This window comes from Parasteatoda tepidariorum, chromosome 9, assembly GCF_043381705.1.
Source record: "Parasteatoda tepidariorum isolate YZ-2023 chromosome 9, CAS_Ptep_4.0, whole genome shotgun sequence".
NCBI lineage: Eukaryota > Metazoa > Arthropoda > Arachnida > Araneae > Theridiidae > Parasteatoda > Parasteatoda tepidariorum.
The window spans coordinates 14863418-14873134 of record NC_092212.1 but is presented as its reverse complement, the minus strand read 5'-3'; positions in this window follow the sequence as shown (position 1 = coordinate 14873134).

The window sequence follows — 9717 nt, the reverse complement described above, 5'->3', positions numbered from 1 at the left end:
AATGCTATTTTTCGAGACCTAATTGCTAAAGGTACTGTTTTGCCGTATATGGATGATATTGTTATCCCTGTTGCTAATGAATCTGAAGAGCATTTAACGAGCAACAAGCGTATTTAATAATTGTTCTTGAGGTAGCTCGTGATTATGGACTCAAATAAATTTTCAAAAATGCAAATTTTTACAAAATAAGATTGAATTCCTTGGACATGTTATAGAAAACGGTAAATTATCACCTTCTTCGTCCAAAACTAAAGCCGATCCTAACTATCCAGATCTTAAAAATGTTAAAGACGTACGACGATTTCTCGGACTTACTGGTTATTTTAGAAAATTTACACCCTCATATTCCACTACAGCAGAACTTATTAGTGATCTCCAACGTAAGGAGAGCCCCTTTCAGTTTAAAACTAATCAGAAAGCTGCATTTCAGAAATTAAAATACTTACTTTCTCAAAAACCTGTTTTAAGTGTTTATAATCAAAATTCTCCTACTGATATTCATACTGACGCATCAATAGATGGTTTGGGGGCAGTCCTACTTCAAAAATCTATGCATGACAACCAACTCCACCCAGTATTTTTCATGTCAACGAAAACATCGGACAATGAATTAAAGTATACTAGTTTTAAATTAGAAGTACTTGCAGTTGTAGAAGCACTAAAAATATTTCGTATTTACAAGCTTGGAACCAAATTTTTTTTATTTTTTATTTCCAATGAGCTGCACAATCGGTCTTGCCGATAAGCAGACCTAATGCGTTCTCCAGAGGTGGTATCCACTCTTTCAGGACCACCACAATGGGTGAGATACCATTGGTCATGTTAATTTGGACGTCTAGTTTCTGCCACACTAGATGGCAGCACCGAGACTCTATTTGGATGCTAAAGTGCACTAGGAATTTAATTTTGCCGGAAATGCCAAGAGCCAATAAGGCACTCCAGGGATCTTTTACATGCCGCATAATCATGCGACATGGCCGCTGAGGATTGTCTGCATCCCGAAAATCCGGTGTCAGGGCCGGGGATCGAACCCGCAAACTTGGGCTTAGAAGGCCGATGACAAACCAACTGCGCCACAAAGCCATTTAAAATAGTAACTGATTGCGACGCCTTAGTGAAAACTTTAAGCAAAAAAGAACTTAATTCCCGTATTGCTAGATGGGCACTATATCTTCAGGAATTTGATTATACTATAGAACGCCGAACTCGTACAAAGATGTGTCACGTAGATGCTCTTAGTCGCTCTCCACAGTACATGGTCATTCAAGATCATGACTGATGTAGGAAGCGTATTCCACTTTTTATGCACACGCACATCATTGCGCACCTCATTACGCATCCAATTGAGCAGATCCTAACCCTTTAACTAAACAGTGGTTAGATTGTCATTCTGGTGATTCTTCCCTCGCAGCTAATGTGATGAAAGCTGGCAAGGCAGACGGCCTATTCATATAAGTTAAGTGTCCTGTATTATGTCCTATATGTGAATAAATGTTGCTAAATGTAGTTCTGCTCCTTGCCTTTTCCCGTTTTCTCAAATTTAAGCAATGAATTTTTCATCCACCAATAAATAACTGAATGTTCCGTATCTATACAATCAGTAAGATATATACTATAAATATAAGTTATGTTAGACAAAACTAAAGATGTTAGCTACTAAGGGCCGAGACTTTTAAGACCAATCACGTAACAGATTCATGAGGAAGAGCGAAAATGATTTCAGAATTTCTATTAGCCAGTTAAAAAAATAGAAAAAAATTATGTTTATTTCAATCTTTAAGTCCTCATGAGAAATATAGCAAAAAATTCAAAACGTATTTTGCATTCCATTAAACTACCTTTTTATAAATTAACGTTTCAGGTCTACATTTTATAGTGTTCGAATAAATAATTTTCTGTAACAATTTATGCAAAGTTTTTTCAACATTTCAGAACTAAATTTTAAAATGCTAAAAAATGAAAAATGATAGAAACGCTTTTGTGGTATTGTGGTAAGCGCTCACAGGATAGAAAGGTCTACATTTATAACCTACGATTTATAATTTAAACAAAACTATTGATTGTTTTTGCAAGTACAGCTCTTAGTTGAGTTAATTTTAATGGATTACATTATGAGATTACCCATACGATGTCTCAACAATTTAAAGATTTAGGAGTTATTTTTTATTTTGTGTCGATTACTTGTTTATTTTAAGTCAGTTAAGATTTTTCTTTCTGTCAAGTAGAGCAAAATCTCCAGAAAATTCAATAAATTAAAAAGTTAATTTCAAAGTATATTTAAATTTATTTAAAAATGTATTGAAAATATACTAATTATTTTATCTTTGTATACATTGCTATAAATCTTAATTGTATTCAGTTGCATAAATATTTTAATTTACTAGAAAAAAAAACATTTCTCAAAGAAAAAAAAGTTTAAATAAATATTTTATAACTTATTTGTATAGAATACATCACATATTCCGCATGGCAAATTGAACTTTATGAATTTGCAATATATAAAAAAATTTAATTGCCTAATGTAATTAATGCAATATTTTTTTCAGTGATTTTATAACTATTAGAGTTTCCTTCGATTCATTTAAGTTGACAAAATACATAGAGGAGCCAAACTATCAAGTAAGTGATGAAATTCTTATTCAGAAATATTGAAAAATATTGAGAAATATGACTGATATGCATATGATTAACTAATATCTTAGCAATAGAGTCTCGATCAATGAACGTTTATGCTAAAAGAATCTTGCAGTCAAAATTCAAATTACTTTTCGAATATCCAGAACACTTCAAAAAGTACTCAAGGTCTGTACCCGTTTCAATGTAAGATTCAAGAATTTCCCTGTCACTACCAACAGATTTTATCATGATATTTTCCGCAAAAAAACGTTTTCATAATTCAAAATTTTCTGACCACTTGTAAGCAGGATAGAGTAATCAAATTATGGTTTGAAGCTCTATGCTGGATTACGATATAATTGGTAATCCTTTATCCACAAAAGGAAATTTTTTCACAAAATTGCAAAAGAAAATTTATCATCTCTGATATTTGCATCCACTAGCGAACTAGCGAAGTTTCCTGCCACATGAATACAACAAGAAATTTGCAATCAATTAAAGTTTCAACTACTGCTAGATTAGCTATAGTGCTTTCATTTTAAGTAGATCTCTGTACTAGACAGCATTTCAAGTTGTAATCATCTTTTGATATCAACATGCATATTTTAGAACTATACTAATAACAATAGTAGTTTGTTTTCAATTAATAGTTTGTTTCAAATAGCAGGTTGTTTCAAACTAGTCACATTTAAGGAATACAAACTGTCCTAATGAGAGTCACTCGAGGAAGCAGTATCAAATGAGACAGTTATTTTACAACTACTCTAAATCTTATGCAAGTAGTTATTCCTGTTTGTTCTTCTGGCAGATTATAATTATGGTCATGGCAGTGCTGTGTGTGGACGAGGTCGTATCACATATGAACTCTTATCGGAGAAAGGGAGCTAAGTTTCGAGGAAAATCGTCACATTTAGGACATGTTGGGGAGCATGAAAATAAGCGATAAAATTGTAACGAGTAATTTCACATTTGAAATGGTTTTAAATGCGTGTAAATCAATAGGGATATTCTCAAGAGATTTGAAATTTTCATTCTATTGCTATTACGGATGATTCATTAATCAGGATTTAACGTAACTGAACATTGTCGTATTTAGGCAAACTGACCATATTTTAAATAATCGATGACCATTAACGAAATTTTATTTCCGAGGTAAAAAAAAATATCTTGTTTAAGCATTTTTTTTGGCTAAATTCATTAATTTATTTAAAAAACTATATTTACAGAGTTTCAACTCCGTCCCCACATTTGATTTAAATGTTGTACTCACTGTATTTTGAGACAGTTTTAAGAACAAGAATTATTCTTATATGTATATATCTCTGTGTGTGTGTGTGTGAGAGAGAGAGGGGGGGGTGAGAACAAAGCATCAATTGAGTGTAAAAAGTTTTGCTGGTCCACGTTTTTGTTAACCAAAAACAGGAAACATCTTTTTGATTTTTTATATTGAAAAATAGTGAAAATGTAAAACAATCAGAAAAAAGTTTGAATTATTTTGACTAAAAACCTTATTTTATTTTCATGTAGAGGTTTTAATTAAATGATTTCACTTCGTTTTTATTGAATGCTCCTTTAAGCTTTCATTTTTCAAAGTGTACATTTTGTATTATTAATTAAAATAATTTTATTTCAAAAAATAAATTGATTTTACTAATCATTTTCGTTTTAATTATATTTTAATTTCTTCATTTAATGACAGAATTCTTTAAATAAAATATTCACTGCGCAGAACAACATATTAACTTAAAATAATATTGGCTTATTTTAAAATTCAAATTTAGTTAGAACAATTGGTTATATTAAAAAAAAGCAAATAAACAGATTCAAGTGTATAAAAATAATTTTATTTTTGAAGAACAGTAAACAAGAAGGGAAGAAGTGTCACTTTTAATAGGCGTAGAAGAAGTTTTTGTTGAGACTAGAAGATTATTTCTAAAATGGAGTGTTTTTAGTTTTTAAAAATTTAATTATTTTAATTTAAAAAAATGTTTCAAGTGGATGAAAATATATTTATCTTGGCCAAACTATGGGGACTATATTTTCCAGATTGCAGCAGTCCCCTATATTTTGGGGTCAGTAATCTGATTCCATTGAAAAAAATGGTATATTTCTCCAGGGAAAGTACGTTCTTGTGTCTGATTTCGTATCTTAAAATATCGTCTGCTCTAAATATTTATCAAATTTGGAACACCCCTGCGAACAATTTGGATTGAATCCTAAAACGAGATTAGATCAAAAATTATTCAGGCTGGCCCGTTTCTTTCTTTTTTTTCTTCTTTTTCTTGCCGCACTCTACATACAATTTATATATGTACTTATAAACTAATTGGGACAAAACTGTATCTTGCATTGGTATCAAGGCCAGAAATCTAGTTAAAATTTAAGCAAAGTAGCTAAGCAGAGAAATAGATAAATATTTCTCTCATGAGATAAATATTTCTCGTAGCGTTCAGAATCAATTGTGACTCGCACTGTGGCTATGAACATATTCAGCAATTAAAAATTGAGCATACTAGTCAGAAAGCCGTTGGAATTGGAATTGACGATGAATTTCATTTGGCAATCAATACTTCGGTTTTGGAAACCATTGAAATTTCTGTCGTCATTTGGCACAGAATTCCAGGTGAAATTTTAAAATTTTATTTAGTCGAAAAATTGTCGACATTTCTATGGATGTTAATTTCTATTTAGCAATAAAATAACTATAAATCATGTTATTACTTTTGTCAAAAAGAAATGTGCAGTTACAATTTTAATTCAGGTTTCAGTTATAAATTAGATTCCTAAAAATTGATTGGAATGTTAAATGACAAAAAATTTTAACTCGCAATAATATGACGATTGATTCTGATTTTTAGCGATAAGAAAACAATTGTGACTTGTAATATCATCCAGCGCAGAGTTTATACAGAAATCGTAGAATTCTGTTTAATTTTAAGTTATCATAGTCTTAGTTTGATGATAAATTCTTATCAACGATAATATCCGTTATACATTCTGCTTGTAATACTCAAAAAACGACTTATATAGTCATTTAGAGCAGAGCTCTCGCAATTTTATATTAAGTACTCTAGCTAGACTTAAAATGTCCGGAATTTTGATTGACGATTAACTCAAACATTTTGTTAAAATGACAGATAAGTTCTATTTTTAACAATTAGAAAATTATTGAATCTTGTAATGTTACCCAATATTGAGTAGCAATTTAAAGTGTAGAGTTCTAGGTAATTATAAAGTGGTCATAGTTATGAATGGTGATAAGTTCCTATTGACGATTATATCACTATAAAATTGTTTAAGTAGCAGGGAACTTGTGAAGCCATCCAGATCGGAGCTCTAGTTGGATTTTAAGTACTCAACCTAGATTTAAAATTGTCGGAATTTCGATACATGATAAATTCCATTTTGCGATAAATGTTGCTTGCATTCATCATGAAACGATTTAAAATCGCTCATGGAGCATTCTTTCAAGTTTTGACAGTAAGATTTTATTGTTACAGACACAAAAGCAAGTGAATAGAAATGTTGTAAAAATACACTGCTGCATTTAGATATCATGAGTGTCGCTTTTAAGGGCATGTTACCTCAAATGCCACAAAAGTTCTCTAAATGCGACCGTGAAATATATTGGCTTAAGTTGAAGATAATAATTCAATTTTGGAAAGAAAAATTAGTTTAGAACTGATGTCTTAATACTTTCGTCACACTCCATTTTCGGTGAAAAAATCTAATAAAAGGTCACGTTTGATCTAAATGTGACAGTGAAATCGTGTCACATTTAAGTACAGTAACCTTACGTTTTAAAACACATTTGCATTCACAGTTCTTCTCCCTTGTGGGACACCTAGTAAAATTACGTAACAACTGTAAAACTTATTTTAATCCATTGTAGAGTTTCATTAATAAAGAAGTACATTGTTTTAGAACATTTTTACAATAAAATTATTTTTTTGGTTAACTTATTAAGTAAAATTATCAAAATTCAATTTCTATTATTTGCTTCAATAAAATATGAAACAAAGAAGAAAAACAAAAATTTCCCTCCAAGAATTACAACTTTTACCTTAAATCTGGATTTATCGTGCTTGTTGAATCATATTTACTTTAAAAATCGCTCAAATCATTAAAATTGCTTTTTTGTTAAATAATATTGAAAAATTAAGCTTCATTGATGGAAGATGGCAAAGAGTAGGAGAAGATAACAGAGGTTAATGCTCACAGTAGAGCTAAATCTCAAATGTGATTGCATTTTTAATTACTTAGTGTTAGATACACAAATATTGATATTAGATGTACAAATATTGATACAATCCAACGCTGAAATCAATATACAATAAAATACAATCAATTGTAAGTCTATATTTAAAAGTCTCAAAAGTTAACATGAGAAGGTAATGGAGTAAAAGTTTAGCAGAAGGGATAAAGAATCTGCAAGACAATTTACATGGAAGGGAAAGAAAAGAAATGCTTGTGAAAAACTGAATAGTACTATTTAATTTTGCTACCGAAAAATAATCAGATAAGCAATAATCAATCAAAATAATCAAATTGAGAAGAAAGTAAATAAGACAACCATACCTTGTTAAAACTTTATTTTTCTGGAATACAGCAGAAATAATGGCAATTCTTAAAATTTCTCCTTTTTCTAAATATTGAAAATTCAGGAAGTCTTGGTTTCTACAATGCCAAAATAATTTTATGCAACAATTATACTAACGGAATTGAAAAATTTCTGAAACAATATTAAAATGTTTAATTTTTATTCAAAAATAAACTTAAAAGGGTATAATAGTAAGCTGCTCTACATACTACTTAGAACGCAATTTTAACAACCAGACAAAAAAATTTTAATAAACAATTAGTTTATTTACAGCTAAATAAGAGGTAAAGAAGACTGTGACATAGCAATTTCTTTGTATCTGGAGTGCTAAAAATGTATATTATAAAAACTTATTTTAAATACATATATATATATATATATACCTTTAATAAAAGTATATCGTAAATAAATTGAAATGCTTAAAAATATTATTTGTAATTTTATTTCAATATTTTAAATTACTTAAATTCCTGTGGCTTCAAAAGTGAAAGTATTGAATTCAAGAATATAAGACGTCTCACAAGTTAAGCAATATTTAATTTAGTTCTTATGGATATAGTTATTTAATTGTGAATAATTTAAAGAGATATAAATTTTAGATGATTTTGATTTTGATCAGATTAAACATAAGAACTTTAATCTCAAATGACCATTCTAAAGTTTTATTTAAGTTATATATATATATATATATATATATATATTCTACATTTTTAAACTACATTTGCAAAAACTATATTTTTTTTAGAGTATTGAGCTGTTCAGTTATATAGGAGGCTATATGGGGCTGTGGCTTGGAATCAGTCTCCTGTCTATCTTTGATCTTTTCGAATCATGTTTTCACCTGTTAATTTATTTTTTAAGAAGAAAATGTCATCGCAAGAGAGGAAAATTTGTAAAAAAAATTATAATTGTTTGAAGGCATTTGCTTAAGTATTTCTCTTTTGCCTTATTATTTCATTTGCTTAAGTATTTTTCTTCATTTCCTTAATAAACATATGTGATTTGCAAGTGTGTGTATTGTTTTAAATAATTTGATAGAAAATTGCTAGAAAATAGCAAAACAATTACCGATTTTTATATGTATTTTCAGAATATTTGTTGCCAATGAAGTAAAAGAAGTGCACGCACCCAAGTTCAAAATGTAAATAGTTGTAGAGGAAAAAAATACAAATTATGAATTAATGTCTAAGCAGGAGAAAAAACTATAAAACTTCAACAAATCACGACAGAGGAGAGTGTGATGAAAATCAGAAAATAGCTTTTTCTTAAGACTTTTTTAGGGCTAAAAATATCATAAAATTGCTTGATACAATTCAGTTAGCCAATCGTAAAATAAATTTAACTATTTTTATTTTTAAAGACAAAACAATATAGCTTTCACAAAAGCAAATAAGTAACTAAAATAAAATAATATAGTAAAATGTATTTGTGCCCAGTTAGCGAAAAATACCGTCGAATTTATTATGTATACTACTTGTTATAAAAATTTAAATGCGATATAAGGAAGGATTTTTTAACTTCATTATATAATGCGGGTGATATCTACTGCAGTTTTAACAAATTGTTAATTAAACCATATGTCTTTTCAAGATTGTGTATCATTCAAAGTATCATTAAAATTAAGTTTTCAAATCACAAGAATGTGGTTCGAGCTAAGGTTATGGTAAGTAAGCATATTAGGAATGTAGAAATGTTGCTCGATATTATGGTTGAAAATGCTTCAAAATGTCTAATATTTCAAAGAGCTCAATATTTACTATTAACGCATAGTAAATTAAACTTACACATTAACTTCAAATAATGTGTTAAATATTCCAAAAGCTTTAATATTAATATTGCATACAACGGGCATTTGTTGAAAGTTGCTTGTTACGAGCATTTATTAGTTTTGCTGCCAAATCTCCATCTATATATATATTTCTCTTACACGGCGNCAAGAAGAACGTTAGAAATTTTAGATATTTCTACAATTTTATCTCCTAAGAGTTTGTTAGTTTGGAACAATTTCAAGAAAATATGCGAAGCTATAATTTAAAACTTTAAAAACGGTTGAAATTCTCTGATATGATTATTATTTTGCACTTTTGTTTTTCTTGCTGAACTAGCCATATTAAATAGCAGTTAAAAATCATAAATATAAAACAAATCAGCTTTTAAATACAGTTGTGTCAATGAAATTATTATGCTTTGCGTAAACAAATAATACGTCTCTATAATTCGTTTCACCTCAAGCTTTTACAGCAGGTTTAACAATACTATTTTTAAATATAAANCTGCCTTTGAAAAGTAGTTCTTCGCTATTTTGGAATTAATTATAGTTTAAAAGTGCCTATAAATATAAATAAATGTTGTATGATAAGAAAAGTTTATATTCAAAACAGTATTACAAGTTTTATCATGTTTAAATGTACTTAACTTATAAATACTTTCTCAGGAAAGCGAATGTACAACGATGGAGTTGTTTCAGTTTGACGATGAATTAGTTTCCAAGGACGAAAAAT